Source organism: Pleurodeles waltl, chromosome 4_1 (assembly GCF_031143425.1).
Source record: "Pleurodeles waltl isolate 20211129_DDA chromosome 4_1, aPleWal1.hap1.20221129, whole genome shotgun sequence".
Lineage (NCBI taxonomy): Eukaryota > Metazoa > Chordata > Amphibia > Caudata > Salamandridae > Pleurodeles > Pleurodeles waltl.
The window spans coordinates 40608082-40622845 of NC_090442.1; the positions used below are offsets into that span (position 1 = coordinate 40608082).

General features: G+C 39.0%; 4 non-coding genes across 4 annotated transcripts; all 4 read right to left on the minus strand.

Annotated features, from left to right (window-relative positions):
- Positions 1-73, minus strand: TRNAR-UCG (transfer RNA arginine (anticodon UCG)). The gene has a single exon. It is a non-coding gene; the product is annotated as a tRNA-Arg (tRNA).
- A 1753-nt stretch (positions 74-1826) lies between these two features.
- TRNAQ-UUG (transfer RNA glutamine (anticodon UUG)) lies at positions 1827-1899 on the minus strand. The gene has a single exon. It is a non-coding gene; the product is annotated as a tRNA-Gln (tRNA).
- Positions 1900-12376: 10477 nt separating this feature from the next.
- TRNAQ-UUG (transfer RNA glutamine (anticodon UUG)) lies at positions 12377-12449 on the minus strand. Its single transcript has one exon. It is a non-coding gene; the product is annotated as a tRNA-Gln (tRNA).
- A 1752-nt stretch (positions 12450-14201) lies between these two features.
- TRNAQ-UUG (transfer RNA glutamine (anticodon UUG)) lies at positions 14202-14274 on the minus strand. The gene has a single exon. It is a non-coding gene; the product is annotated as a tRNA-Gln (tRNA).
- Positions 14275-14764: the final 490 nt, after the last annotated feature.

Consider the following 14764-nt stretch of genomic DNA (forward strand, 5'->3'; position numbering starts at 1 on the left):
CAACCATGAAGGGACTCGAACCCCCAACCTTCTGATTCGAAGTCAGACGCCTTATCCATGAGGCCACATGGTCACTGACTGCAATATGTGTGGGTGTTTAGGGTTAGGTGGTATGAATGGATGTGGAACATATTAATTACAGGTGCGCAGGACAGGATCCCATACCGTTCTTCATCTTCTTTCCATCAAAGGAGTTTTTTCAAACAATATCTAGATAATTTCCAAAGTTTCATATCTTATGATGTCCTTTTTTGCCGTTAATCCTCCTTTCTTCTTTTATTGAATACTCTGTTTTATGCTGCAATGGTATTTTTGGATCATTTGAAAAGAGAATGAAACTGCTTTGACAGTAGTTCAGACTTCCCATTTCTTAACTTGCTAATTTGCTCCCTGAATTAGCTTATACAAGTGACATGAACAGGTCCTTGACCTAAGCACGTACCTGAAAGCCTGTCACCACCTCTAGAAATAAAATTCACAGCAGCTCAAAACATTAATTTTGAAAGAGAATATTTCAAGTGAGTCCAAGTTTAATTTCAATAAAGAAAGCTGTATAAAATGACACGCTGCACATTTGGGTAACCTGCATGACTCTTTTCAGTTAAGAAGTGGAATGGTTCTGTTGCAATATACTATCACCCTGGCAAGCTGCTACGAGGAAGAGTAAACAATATGATTAGGTTTCAGCAAAAATGTATTAGTTCAGGGTGTGCACCTCAGATAGACTTAAACTTACACACCCTGGTCTGTGAGAGTAGTGCTCTATCCATTGCGGCATTCAGTGTAATCTGCAAGAGAGAGTTCCAAAATCATCCTTTCATCTCAGTTCATGGCCACATACAGTATTTCTGCAGTCATTCGTTTCACTTTTCTGTCTTTAATTAAACTGACCATTTTAAACCTCCGGCACCCACCATTTCAATCTTACCGTTTTTGTGCTATCATAGGGCCTTGGAACTTTTGGCAAGTGGACAGAAGCAGTCAGAGAACCACATCACAAATACATACTGCTTTCCCTGATACCTTTCACAACAAACTGCTCTTGGAAAAAGACGTTAACCGGTCCTTGCTCTCAGACAGACACAGAAAGCCTATCACCACCTCTACGAACATATTTCAATCAAACCAATATATATCATTCAACAATTATGCCTCTGTATCAATATAACTACAACTAGAGACATAAAGGAATTTAAAAAACAATCTGCCCATTTGAATAACCAGCAGAGTTTTAAGGACGTACAAATTGGAATGTGACAATTTCAGAGTTCCTCATTCATAAGAAGTCTGTGAGATAGTATCTCAGAAAGATCTCAAGTTTATAGCAAAAATGGTTGTAAGAGTGATTTATACCACACAATTGCAACTAGGTGCCTCAATCTGCAAAAGACCAGTCCTTGACAGATTACACAACTGGGGCAACAGCAAAGGCAGCAATTGTGTCAATCCTTTATGATTATTCTCTAGCACTATACTTTTTCTGAGGGACAATTTGCATTATTCCTGGAGAAAATCATAGAGCTTCTACCCATGCATAGTTTCTGCTTTCTGCACGCACACACTCCCTGCACTGAATCTACCCACAGTTCTGTTAAGAATGATTGTGCCGTGTCATATTGTTGCATACGTATTGCATATCCATGGCATTTATGAAGAGGTACTTTGGTATGGTAGAAAGAAAGAAAAGTAGCAATGCTGAAGGAATAACGTGACTGATTGTGCAGTTTGCTTTGGGCTTTCTTAATGAGTGAGAGTGAAAGGAGTATTGTAAGAGTGTGTTTCCAGTTTGTATGTAAAGATAAGTTGGGTACTGTGAGAAAAAGACCCAACCATGAAGGGACTCGAACCCTCAATCTTCTGATTCAAAGTCAGACGCCTTATCCATGAGGCCACATGGTCACTGACTGCAATATGTGTGGGTGTTTAGGGTTAGGTGGTATGAATGGATGGGGAACATATCAATTACAGGTGCGCAGGACAGTATCCCATACCGTTCTTCATCTTCTTTCCATCAAAGGAGTTTTTTCAAACAATATCTAGATAATTTCCAAAGTTTCATATCTTATGATGTCCTTTTTTGCCGTTAATCCTCCTTTCTTCTTTTATTGAATACTCTGTTTTATGCTGCAATGGTATTTTTGGATTATTTGAAAAGAGAATGAAACTGCTTTGACAGTAGTTCAGACTTCCCATTTCTTGACTTGCTAATTTGCTCCCTGAATTAGCTTATACAAGTGACATGAACAGGGCCTTGACCTAAGCACGTACCTGAAAGCCTGTCACCACCTCTAGAAATAAAATTCACAGCAGCTCAAAACATTCATTTTGAAAGAGAATATTTCAAGTGAGTCCAAGTTTAATTTCAATAAAGAAAGCTGTATAAAATGACACGCTGCACATTTGGGTAACCAGCATGACTCTTTTCAGTGAAGAAGTGGAATGGTTCTGTTGCAATATACTATCACCCTGGCAAGCTGCTACGAGGAAGAGTAAACAATATGATTAGGTTTCAGCAAAAATGTATTAGTTCAGGGTGTGCACCTCAGATAGACTTAAACTTACACACCCTGGTCTGTGAGAGTAGTGCCCTATCCATTGCGGCATTGAGGGTAATCTGCAAGACAGAGTTCTAAAATCATCCTTTCATCTCAGTTCATGGCCACATACAGTATTTCTGCAGTCATTCGTTTCACTTTTCTGTCTTTAATTAAACTGACCATTTTAAACCTGCGGCACCCACCACTTCAATCTTACAGTTTTTGTGCTATTATAGGGCCTTGGAACTTTTGGCAAGTGGACAGAAGCAGTCAGAGAACCACATCACAATACATTCTCCTTTGCCTGATACCTTTCACAACAAACTGCTCTTGGAAAAAGACGTTAACCGGTCCTTGCTCTCAGACAGACACAGAAAGCCTATCACCACCTCTACGAACATATTTCATTCAAACCAATATATATCATTCAACAATTATGCCTCTGTATCAATATAACTACAACTAGAGACAGAAAGGAATTTAAAAAACAATCTGCCCATTTGAATAACCAGCAGAGTTTTAAGGACGTACAAATTGGAATGTGACAATTTCAGAGTTCCTCATTCATAAGAAGTCTGTGAGATAGTATCTCAGAAAGATCTCAAGTTTATAGCAAAAATGGTTTTAAGGGTGATTTATACCACACAATTGCAACTGGGTGCCTCAATCTGCAAGAGACCAGTCCTTGACAGAATTCACAAGTGGGGCAACAGCAAAGGCAGCAATTGTGTCAATCCTTTATGATTCTTCTCTAGTACTATACTTTTTCTGAGGGACAATTTGCATTATTCCTGGAGAAAATCGTAGAGCTTCTACACATGCATAGTTTCTGCTTTCTGCACGCACACACTCCCTGCACTGAATCTACCCACAGTTCTGTTCAGAATGATTGTGCCATGTCATATTGTTGAATACGTATTGCATATCCGTGGCACTTATGAAGAGGTACTTTGGTATGGCAGAAAGACAGAAAAGTAGCAATGCTGAAGGCATAACGTGACTGATTGTGCAGTTTGCATTGGGCTTTCTTAATGAGTGAGAGTGAAAGGAGTATTGTAAGAGTGTGTTTCCAGTTTGTATGTAAAGATAAGTTGGGTGCTGTGAGAAAAAGACTCAACCATGTAGGGACTGGAACCCTCAATCATCTGATCCAAAGTCAGACACCTTATCCATTAGGCCACATGGTCACTGACTGCAATATGTTTGGGTGTTTAGGGTTAGGTGGTATGAATGGATGTGGAACATATCAATTACAGGTGCGCAGGACAGGATCCCATACCGTTATTCATCTTCTTTCCATCAAAGGAGTTTTTTCAAACAATATATAGATAATTTCCATAGTTTCATATCTTATGCTGTGCTTTTTTGCCGTTAATCCTCCTTTCTTCTTTTATTGAATACTCTGTTTTATGCTGCAATGGTATTTTTGGATTATTTGAAAAGAGAATGAAACTGCTTTGACAGTAGTTCAGACTTCCCATTTCTTGACTTGCTAATTTGCTCCCTGAATTAGCTTATACAAGTGACATGAACAGGGCCTTGACCTAAGCACGTACCTGAAAGCCTGTCACCACCTCTAGAAATAAAATTCACAGCAGCTCAAAACAATCATTTTGAAAGAGAATATTTCAAGTGAGTCCAAGTTTAATTTCAATAAAGAAAGCTGTATAAAATGACACGCTGCACATTTGGGTAACCAGCATGACTCTTTTCAGTGAAGAAGTGGAATGGTTCTGTTGCAATATACTATCACCCTGGCAAGCTGCTACGAGGAAGAGTAAACAATATGATTAGGTTTCAGCAAAAATGTATTAGTTCAGGGTGTGCACCTCAGATAGACTTAAACTTACACACCCTGGTCTGTGAGAGTAGTGCCCTATCCATTGCAGCATTGAGGGTAATCTGCAAGACAGAGTTCCAAAATCATCCTTTCATCTCAGTTCATGGCCACATACAGTATTTCTGCAGTCATTCGTTTCACTTTTCTGTCTTTAATTAAACTGACCATTTTAAACCTCCGGCACCCACAACTTCAATCTTACCGTTTTTGTGCTATCATAGGGCCTTGGAACTTTTGGCAAGTGGACAGAAGTAGTCAGAGAACCACATCACAATACATACTCCTTTGCCTGATACCTTTCACAACAACCTGCTCTTGGAAAAAGACGTTAACCGGTCCTTGCTCTCAGACAGACACAGAAAGCCTATCACCACCTCTACGAACATATTTCAATCAAACCAATATATATAATTGAACAATTATGCCTCTGTATCAATATAACTACAACTAGAGACAGAAAGGAATTTAAAAAACAATCTGCCCATTTGAATAACCAGCAGAGTTTTAAGGACGTACAAATGGGAATGTGACAATTTCAGAGTGCCTCATTCATAAGAAGTCTGTGAGATAGTATCTCAGAAAGATCTCAAGTTTATAGCAAAAATGGTTGTAAGGGTGATTTATACCACACAATTGCAACTAGGTGCCTCAATCTGCAAGAGACCAGTCCTTGACAGATTACACAATTGGGGCAACAGCAAAGGCAGCAATTGTGTCAATCCGTTATGATTCTTCTGCAGTACTATATTTTTTCTGATGGACAATTTGCATTATTCCTGGAGAAAATCATAGAGCTTCTACGCATGCATAGTTTCTGCTTTCTGCACGCACACACTCCCTGCACTGCATCTACCCACAGTTCTGTTCAGAATGATTGTGCTGTGTCATATTGTTGTATACGTATTGCATATCCGTGGTGTTTATGAAGAGGTACTTTGGTATGGCAGAAAGACAGAAAAGTAGCAATGCTGAAGGCATAACGTGACTGATTGTGCAGTTTGCATTGGGCTTTCTTAATGAGTGAGAGTGAAAGGAGTATTGTAAGAGTGTGTTTCCAGTTTCTATGTAAAGATAATTTGGGTGCTGTGAGAAAAAGACTCAACCACGAAGGGACTCGAATCCTCAATCTTCTGATCCGAAGTCAGACGCCTTATGCATTAGGCCACATGGTCACTGATTGCAATATGTTTGGGTGTTTAGGGTTAGGTGGTATGATTGGATGTGGAACGTATCAATTACAGGTGCACAGGACAGGATCCCATACCGTTCTTCATCTTCGTTCCATCAAAGGAGGTTTTTCAAACAATATCTAGATAATTTCCAAAGTTTCATATCTTATGATGTGCTTTTTTGCCGTTAATCCTCCTTTCTTCTTTTATTGAATACACTGTTTTATGATGCAATGGTATTTTTGGATTATTTGAAAAGAGAATGAAACTGCTTTGACAGTAGTTCAGACTTCCCATTTCTTGACTTGCTAATTTGCTCCCTGAATTAGCTTATACAAGTGACATGAACAGGGCCTTTACCTAAGCACGTACCTGAAAGCCTGTCACCACCTCTAGAAATAAAATTCACAGCAGCTCAAAACATTCATTTTGAAAGAGAATATTTCATGTGAGTCCAGTTTTATTTCAATAAAGAAAGCTGTATAAAATGACACGCTGCACAATTGGGTAACCAGCATGACTCTTTTCAGTGAAGAAGTGGAATGGTTCTGTTGCACTATACTATCACCCTGGCAAGTTGCTACCAGGAAGAGTAAACAATATGATTAGGTTTCAGCAAAAATGTATTAGTTCAGGGTGTGCACCTCAGATAGACTTAAACTTACACACCCTGGTCAGTGAGAGTAGTGCCCTATCCATTGCGGCATTGGGGGTAATCTGCCAGACAGAGTTCCAAAATCATCCTTTCATCTCAGTTCATGGCCACATAGAGTATTTCTGCAGTCATTCGTTTCACTTTTCTGTCTTTAATTAAACTGACCATTTTAAACCTCCGGCACCCACCACTTCAATCTTACCGTTGTTGTGCTATCATAGGGCCTTGGAACTTTTGGCAAGTGGACAGAAGGAGTCAGAGAACCACATCACAATACATACTCCTTTGCCTGATACCTTTCACAACAAACTGCTCTTGGAAAAAGACGTTAACCGGTCCTTGCTCTCAGACAGACACAGAAAGCCTATCACCACCTCTACGAACATATTTCAATCAAACCAATATATATCATTCAACAATTATGCCTCTGTATCAATATAACTACAACTAGAGACAGAAAGGAATTTAAAAAACCATCTGCCCATTTGAATAACCAGCAGAGTTTTAAGAACGTACAAATTGGAATGTGACAATTTCAGAGTTCCTCATTCATAAGAAGTCTGTGAGATAGTATCTCAGAAAGATCTCAAGTTTATAGCAAAAATGGTTGTAAGGGTGATTTTTACCACACAATTGCAACTAGGTGCCTCAATCTGCAAGAGACCAGTCCTTGACAGATTACACAATTGGGGCAACAGCAAAGGCAGCAATTGTGTCAATCCTTTATGATTCTTCTCCAGTACTATATTTTTTCTGAGGGACAATTTGCATTATTCCTGGAGAAAATCATAGAGGTTCTACGCATGCATAGTTTCTGCTTTCTGCACGCACACACTCCCTGCACTGCATCTACCCACAGTTCTGTTAAGAATGATTGTGCCGTGTCATATTGTTGTATACGTATTGCATATCCGTGGTGTTTATGAAGAGGTACTTTGGTATGGCAGAAAGACAGAAAAGTAGCAATGCTGAAGGCATAACGTGACTGATTGTGCAGTTTGCATTGGGCTTTCTTAATGAGTGAGAGTGAAAGGAGTATTGTAAGAGTGTGTTTCCAGTTTGTATGTAAAGATAATTTGGGTGCTGTGAGAAAAAGACTCAACCACGAAGGGACTCGAACCCTCAATCTTCTGATCTGAAGTCAGACGACTTATCCATTAGGCCACATGGTCACTAACTGCAATATGTTTGGGTGTTTAGGGTTAGGTGGTATGAATGGATGTGGAACAAATCAATTACAGGTGCGCAGGACAGGATCCCATACCGTTCTTCATCTTCTTTCCATCAAAGGAGTTTTTTCAAACAATATCTAGATAATTTCCAAAGTTTCATATCTTATGATGTGCTTTTTTGCCGTTAATCCTCCTTTCTTCTTTTATTGAATACTCTGTTTTATGCTGCAATGGTATTTTTGGATTATTTGAAAAGAGAATGAAACTGCTTTGACAGTAGTTCAGACTTCCCATTTCTTGACTTGCTAATTTGCTCCCTGAATTAGCTTATACAAGTGACATGAACAGGGCCTTGACCTAAGCACGTACCTGAAAGCCTGTCACCACCTCTAGAAATAAAATTCACAGCAGCTCAAAACATTCATTTTGAAAGAGAATATTTCAAGTGAGTCCAAGTTTAATTTCAATAAAGAAAGCTGTATAAAATGACACGCTGCACATTTGGGTAACCAGCATGACTCTTTTCAGTGAAGAAGTGGAATAGTTCTGTTGCAATATACTATCACCCTGGCAAGCTGCTACGAGGAAGAGTAAACAATATGATTAGGTTTCAGCAAAAATGTATTAGCTCAGGGTGTGCACCTCAGATAGACTTAAACTTACACACCCTGGTCTGTGAGAGTAGTGCCCTATCCATTGCGGCATTGAGGGTAATGTGCAAGACAGAGTTCCAAAATCATCCTTTCATCTCAGTTCATGGCCACATACAGTATTTCTGCAGTCATTCGTTTCACTTTTCTGTCTTTAATTAAACTGACCATTTTAAACCTCCGGCACCCACCACTTCAATCTTACCGTTTTTGTGCTATCATAGGGCCTTGGAACTTTTGGCAAGTGGACAGAAGCAGTCAGAGAACCACATCACAATACATACTCCTTTGCCTGATACCTTTCACAACAAACTGCTCTTGGAAAAAGATGTTAACCGGTCCTTGCTCTCAGACAGACACAGAAAGCCTATCACCACCTCTACGAACATATTTCAATCAAACCAATATATATCATTCTACAATTATGCCTCTGTATCAATATAACTACGACTAGAGACAGAAAGGAATTTAAAAAACAATCTGCCCATTTGAATAACCAGCAGAGTTTTAAGGACGTACAAATTGGAATGTGACAATTTCAGAGTTCCTCATTCATAAGAAGTCTATGAGATAGTATCTCAGAAAGATCTCAAGTTTATAGCAAAAATGGTTTTAAGGGTGATTTATACCACACAATTGCAACTAGGTGTCTCAATCTGCATCTGCAAGAGACCAGTCCTTGACAGATTACACAAGTGGGGCAACAGCAAAGTCAGCAATTGTGTCAATCCTTTATGATTCTTCTCTAGTACTATACTTTTTCTGAGGGACAATTTGCATTATTCCTGGAGAAAATCATAGAGCTTCTACCCATGCATAGTTTCTGCTTTCTGCACGCACACACTCCCTGCACTGAATCTACCCACAGTTCTGTTCAGAATGATTGTGCCATGTCATATTGTTGTATACATATTGCATTTCCGTGGCACTTATGAAGAGGTACTTTGGTATGGCAGAAAGACATAAAAGTAGCAATGCTGAAGGCATAACGTGACTGATTGTGCAGTTTGCATTGGGCTTTCTTAATGAGTGAGAGTGAAAGGAGTATTGTAAGAGTGTGTTTCCAGTTTGTATGTAAAGATAAGTTGGGTGCTGTGAGAAAAAGACTCAACCATGAAGCGACTCAAACCCTCAATCTTCTGATCCAAAGTCAGACACCTTATCCATTAGGCCACATGGTAACTGACTGCAATATTTTTGGGTGTTTAGGGTTAGGTGGTATGAATGGATGTGGAACATATCAATTACAGGTGCGCAGGACAGGATCCCATACCGTTCTTCATCTTCTTTCCATCAAAGGAGTTTTTTCAAACAATATCTAGATAATTTCCAAAGTTTTATATCTTATGATGTGCTTTTTTGCCGTTAATCCTCCTTTCTTCTTTTATTGAATATTCTGTTTTATGATGCCTTGGTATTTTTGGATTATTTGAAAAGAGAATGAAACTGCTTTGACAGTAGTTCAGACTTCCCATTTCTTGACTTGCTAATTTGCTCCCTGAATTAGCTTATACAAGTGACATGAATAGGGCCTTGACCTAAGCACGTACCTGAAAGCCTGTCACCACCTCTAGAAATAAAATTCACAGCAGCTCAAAACATTCATTTTGAAAGATAATATTTCAAGTGAGTCAAAGTTTAATTTCAATAAGAAAGCTTTATAAAATGACACGCTGCACTTTTGGGTAACCAGCATGACTCTTTTCAGTGAAGAAGTGGAATGGTTCTATTGCAATATACTATCACCCTTGCAAGCTGCTACGAGGAAGAGTAAACACTATGATTAGGTTTCAGCAAAAATGTATTAGTTCAGGGTGTGCACCTCAGATAGACTTAAACTTACACACCCTGGTCTTTGAGAGTAGTGCCCTATCCATTGCGGCATTGAGGGTAATCTGCAAGACAGAGTTCCAAAATCATCCTTTCATCTCAGTTCATGACCACATACAGTATTTCTGCAGTCATTCGTTTCACTTTTCTGTCTTTAATTAAACTGACCATTTTAAACCTCCGGCACCCACCACTTCAATCTTACCGTTTTTCTGCTATCATAGGGCCTTGGAACTTTTGGCAAGTGGATAGAAGCAGTCAGAGAACCACATCACAATATATACTCCTTTGCCTGATACCTTTCACAACAAACTGCTCTTGGAAAAGATGTTAACCGGTCCTTGCTCTCAGACAGACACAGAAAGCCTATCACCACCTCTACGAACATATTTCAATCAACCCAATATATATCATTCAACAATTATGCCTCTGTATCAATATAACTGCAACTCGAGACAGAAAGGAATTTAAAAAACAATCTCCCCATTTGACTAACCAGCATAGTTTTAAGGACGTACAAATTGGAATGTGACAATTTCAGAGTTCCTCATTCATAAGAAGTCTGTTAGATAGTATCTCAGAAAGATCTCAAGTTTATAGCAAAAATGGTTGTAAGGGTGATTTTTACCACACAATTGCAACTAGGTGCCTCAATCTGCAAGAGACCAGTCCTTGACAGATTACACAACTGGGGCAACAGCAAAGGCAGCAATTGTGTCAATCCTTTATGATTCTTCTCTAGTACTATACTTTTTCTGAGGGACAATTTGCATTATTCCTGGAGAAAATCATAGAGCTTCTACCCATGCATAGTTTGGATGTGGAACATATCAATTACAGGTGCGCAGGACAGGATCCCATACCGTTCTTCATCTTCTTTCCATCAAAGGAGTTTTTTCAAACAATATCTAGATAATTTCTAAAGTTTCGTATCTTACGATGTCCTTTTTTGCCGTTAATCCTCCTTTCTTCTTTTCTTGAATACTCTGTTTTATGCTGCAATGGTATTTTTGGATTATTTGAAAAGAGAATGAAACTGCTTTGACAGTAGTTCAGACTTCCCATTTCTTGACTTGCTAATTTGCTCCCTGAATTAGCTTATACAAGTGACATAAACAGGGCCTTGACCTAAGCACGTACCTGAAAGCCTGTCACCACCGATAGAAATAAAATTCACAGCAGCTCAAAACATTCATTTTGAAAGAGAATATTTCAAGTGAGTCCAAGTTAAATTTCAATAAAGAAAGCTGTATAAAATGACACGCTGCACATTTGGGTAACCAGCATGACTCTTTTCAGTGAAGAAGTGGAATGGTTCTGTTGCAATATACTATCACCCTGGCAAGCTGCTACGAGGAAGAGTAAACAATATGATTAGGTTTCAGCAAAAATGTATTAGTTTAGGGTGTGCACCTCAGATAGACTTAAACTTACACACCCTGGTCTGTGAGAGTAGTGCCCTATCCATTGCGGCATTGAGGGTAATCTGCAAGACAGAGTTCCAAAATCATCCTTTCATCTCAGTTCATGGCCACATACAGTATTTCTGCAGTCATTCGTTTCACTTTTCTGTCTTTAATTAAACTGACCATTTTAAACCTCCGGCACCCACCACTTCAATCTTACTGTTTTTGTGCTATCATAGGGCCTTGGAACTTTTGGCAAGTGGACAGAAGCAGTCAGAGAACCACATCACAATACATACTCCTTTGCCTGATACCTTTCACAACAAACTGCTCTTGGAAAAAGACGTTAACCGGGCCTTGCTCTCAGACAGACACAGAAAGCCTATCACCACCTCTGCGAACATATTTCAATCAAACCAATATATATCATTCAACAATTATGCCTCTGTATCAATATAACTACAACTAGAGACAGAAAGGAATTTAAAAAACAATCTGCCCATTTGAATAACCAGCATAGTTTTAAGGACGTACAAATTGGAATGTGACAATTTCAGAGTGCCTCATTCATAAGAAGTCTGTTAGATAGTATCTCAGAAAGATCTCAAGTTTATAGCAAAAATGGTTGTAAGGGTGATTTATACCACACAATTGCAACTAGGTGCCTCAATCTGCAAGAGACCAGTCCTTGACAGATTACACAACTGGGGCAACAGCAAAGGCAGCAATTGTGTCAATCCTTTATGATTCTTCTCTAGTACTATACTTTTTCTGAGGGACAATTTGCATTATTCCTGGAGAAAATCATAGAGCTTCTACCCATGCATAGTTTCTGCTTTCTGCACGCACACACTCCCTGCACTGAATCTACCCACAATTCTGTTAAGAATGATTGTGCCGTGTCATATTGTTGCATACGTATTGCATATCCATGGCATTTATGAAGAGGTACTTTGGTATGGTAGAAAGAAAGAAAAGTAGCAATGCTGAAGGCATAACGTGACTGATTGTGCAGTTTGCATTGGGCTTTCTTAATGAGTGAGAGTGAAAGGAGTATTGTAAGAGTGTGTTTCCAGTTTGTATGTAAAGATAAGTTGGGTACTGTGAGAAAAAGACCCAACCATGAAGGGACTCGAACCCTCAATCTTCTGATTCAAAGTCAGACCCCTTATCCATTAGGCCACATGGTCACTGACTGCAATATGTGTGGGTGTTTAGGGTTAGGTGGTATGAATGGATGTGGAACATATCAATTACAGGTGCGCAGGACAGGATCCCATACCGTTCTTCATCTTCTTTCCATCAAAGGAGTTTTTTCAAACAATATCTAGATAATTTCCAAAGTTTCATATCTTATGATGTCCTTTTTTGCCGTTAATCCTCCTTTCTTCTTTTATTGAATACTCTGTTTTATGCTGCAATGGTATTTTTGGATTATTTGAAAAGAGAATGAAACTGCTTTGACAGTAGTTCAGACTTCCCATTTCTTGACTTGCTAATTTGCTCCCTGAATTAGCTTATACAAGTGACATGAACAGGGCCTTGACCTAAGCACGTACCTGAAAGCCTGTCACCACCTCTAGAAATAAAATTCACAGCAGCTCAAAACATTCATTTTGAAAGAGAATATTTCAAGTGAGTCCAAGTTTAATTTCAATAAAGAAAGCTGTATAAAATGACACGCTGCACATTTGGGTAACCAGCATGACTCTTTTCAGTGAAGAAGTGGAATGGTTCTGTTGCAATATACTATCACCCTGGCAAGCTGCTACGAGGAAGAGTAAACAATATGATTAGGTTTCAGCAAAAATGTATTAGTTCAGTGTGTGTACCTCAGATAGACTTAAACTTACACACCCTGGTCTGTGAGAGTAGTGCCCTATCCATTGCGGCATTGAGGGTAATCTGCAAGACAGAGTTCCAAAATCATCCTTTCATCTCAGTTCATGGCCACATACAGTATTTCTGCAGTCATTCGTTTCACTTTTCTGTCTTTAATTAAACTGACCATTTTAAACCTCCGGCACCACCCACTTCAATCTTACAGTTTTTGTGCTATCATAGGGCCTTGGAACTTTTGGCAAGTGGACAGAAGCAGTCAGAGAACCACATCACAATACATACTCCTTTGCCTGATACCTTTCACAACAAACTGCTCTTGGAAAAAGACGTTAACCGGGCCTTGCTCTCAGACAGACACAGAAAGCCTATCACCACCTCTGCGAACATATTTCAATCAAACCAATATATATCATTCAACAATTATGCCTCTGTATCAATATAACTACAACTAGAGACAGAAAGGAATTTAAAAAACAATCTGCCCATTTGAATAACCAGCATAGTTTTAAGGACGTACAAATTGGAATGTGACAATTTCAGAGTGCCTCATTCATAAGAAGTCTGTGAGATAGTATCTCAGAAAGATCTCAAGTTTATAGCAAAAATGGTTGTAAGGGTGATTTATACCACACAATTGCAACTAGGTGCCTCAATCTGCAAGAGACCAGTCCTTGACAGATTACACAATTGGGGCAACAGCAAAGGCAGCAATTGTGTCAATCCTTTATGATTCTTCTCTAGTACTATACTTTTTCTGAGGGACAATTTGCATTATTCCTGGAGAAAATCATAGAGCTTCTACCCATGCATAGTTTCTGCTTTCTGCACGCACACACTCCCTGCACTGAATCTACCCACAGTTCTGTTAAGAATGATTGTGCCGTGTCATATTGTTGCATACGTATTGCATATCCATGGCATTTATGAAGAGGTACTTTGGTATGGTAGAAAGAAAGAAAAGTAGCAATGCTGAAGGCATAACGTGACTGATTGTGCAGTTTGCATTGGGCTTTCTTAATGAGTGAGAGTGAAAGGAGTATTGTAAGAGTGTGTTTCCAGTTTGTATGTAAAGATAAGTTGGGTACTGTGAGAAAAAGACCCAACCATGAAGGGACTCGAACCCTCAATCTTCTGATTCAAAGTCAGACCCCTTATCCATTAGGCCACATGGTCACTGACTGCAATATGTGTGGGTGTTTAGGGTTAGGTGGTATGAATGGATGTGGAACATATCAATTACAGGTGCGCAGGACAGGATCCCATACCGTTCTTCATCTTCTTTCCATCAAAGGAGTTTTTTCAAACAATATCTAGATAATTTCCAAAGTTTCATATCTTATGATGTCCTTTTTTGCCGTTAATCCTCCTTTCTTCTTTTATTGAATACTCTGTTTTATGCTGCAATGGTATTTTTGGATTATTTGAAAAGAGAATGAAACTGCTTTGACAGTAGTTCAGACTTCCCATTTCTTGACTTGCTAATTTGCTCCCTGAATTAGCTTATACAAGTGACATGAACAGGGCCTTGACCTAAGCACGTACCTGAAAGCCTGTCACCACCTCTAGAAATAAAATTCACAGCAGCTCAAAACATTCATTTTGAAAGAGAATATTTCAAGTGAGTCCAAGTTTAATTTCAATAAAGAAAGCTGTATAAAATGAC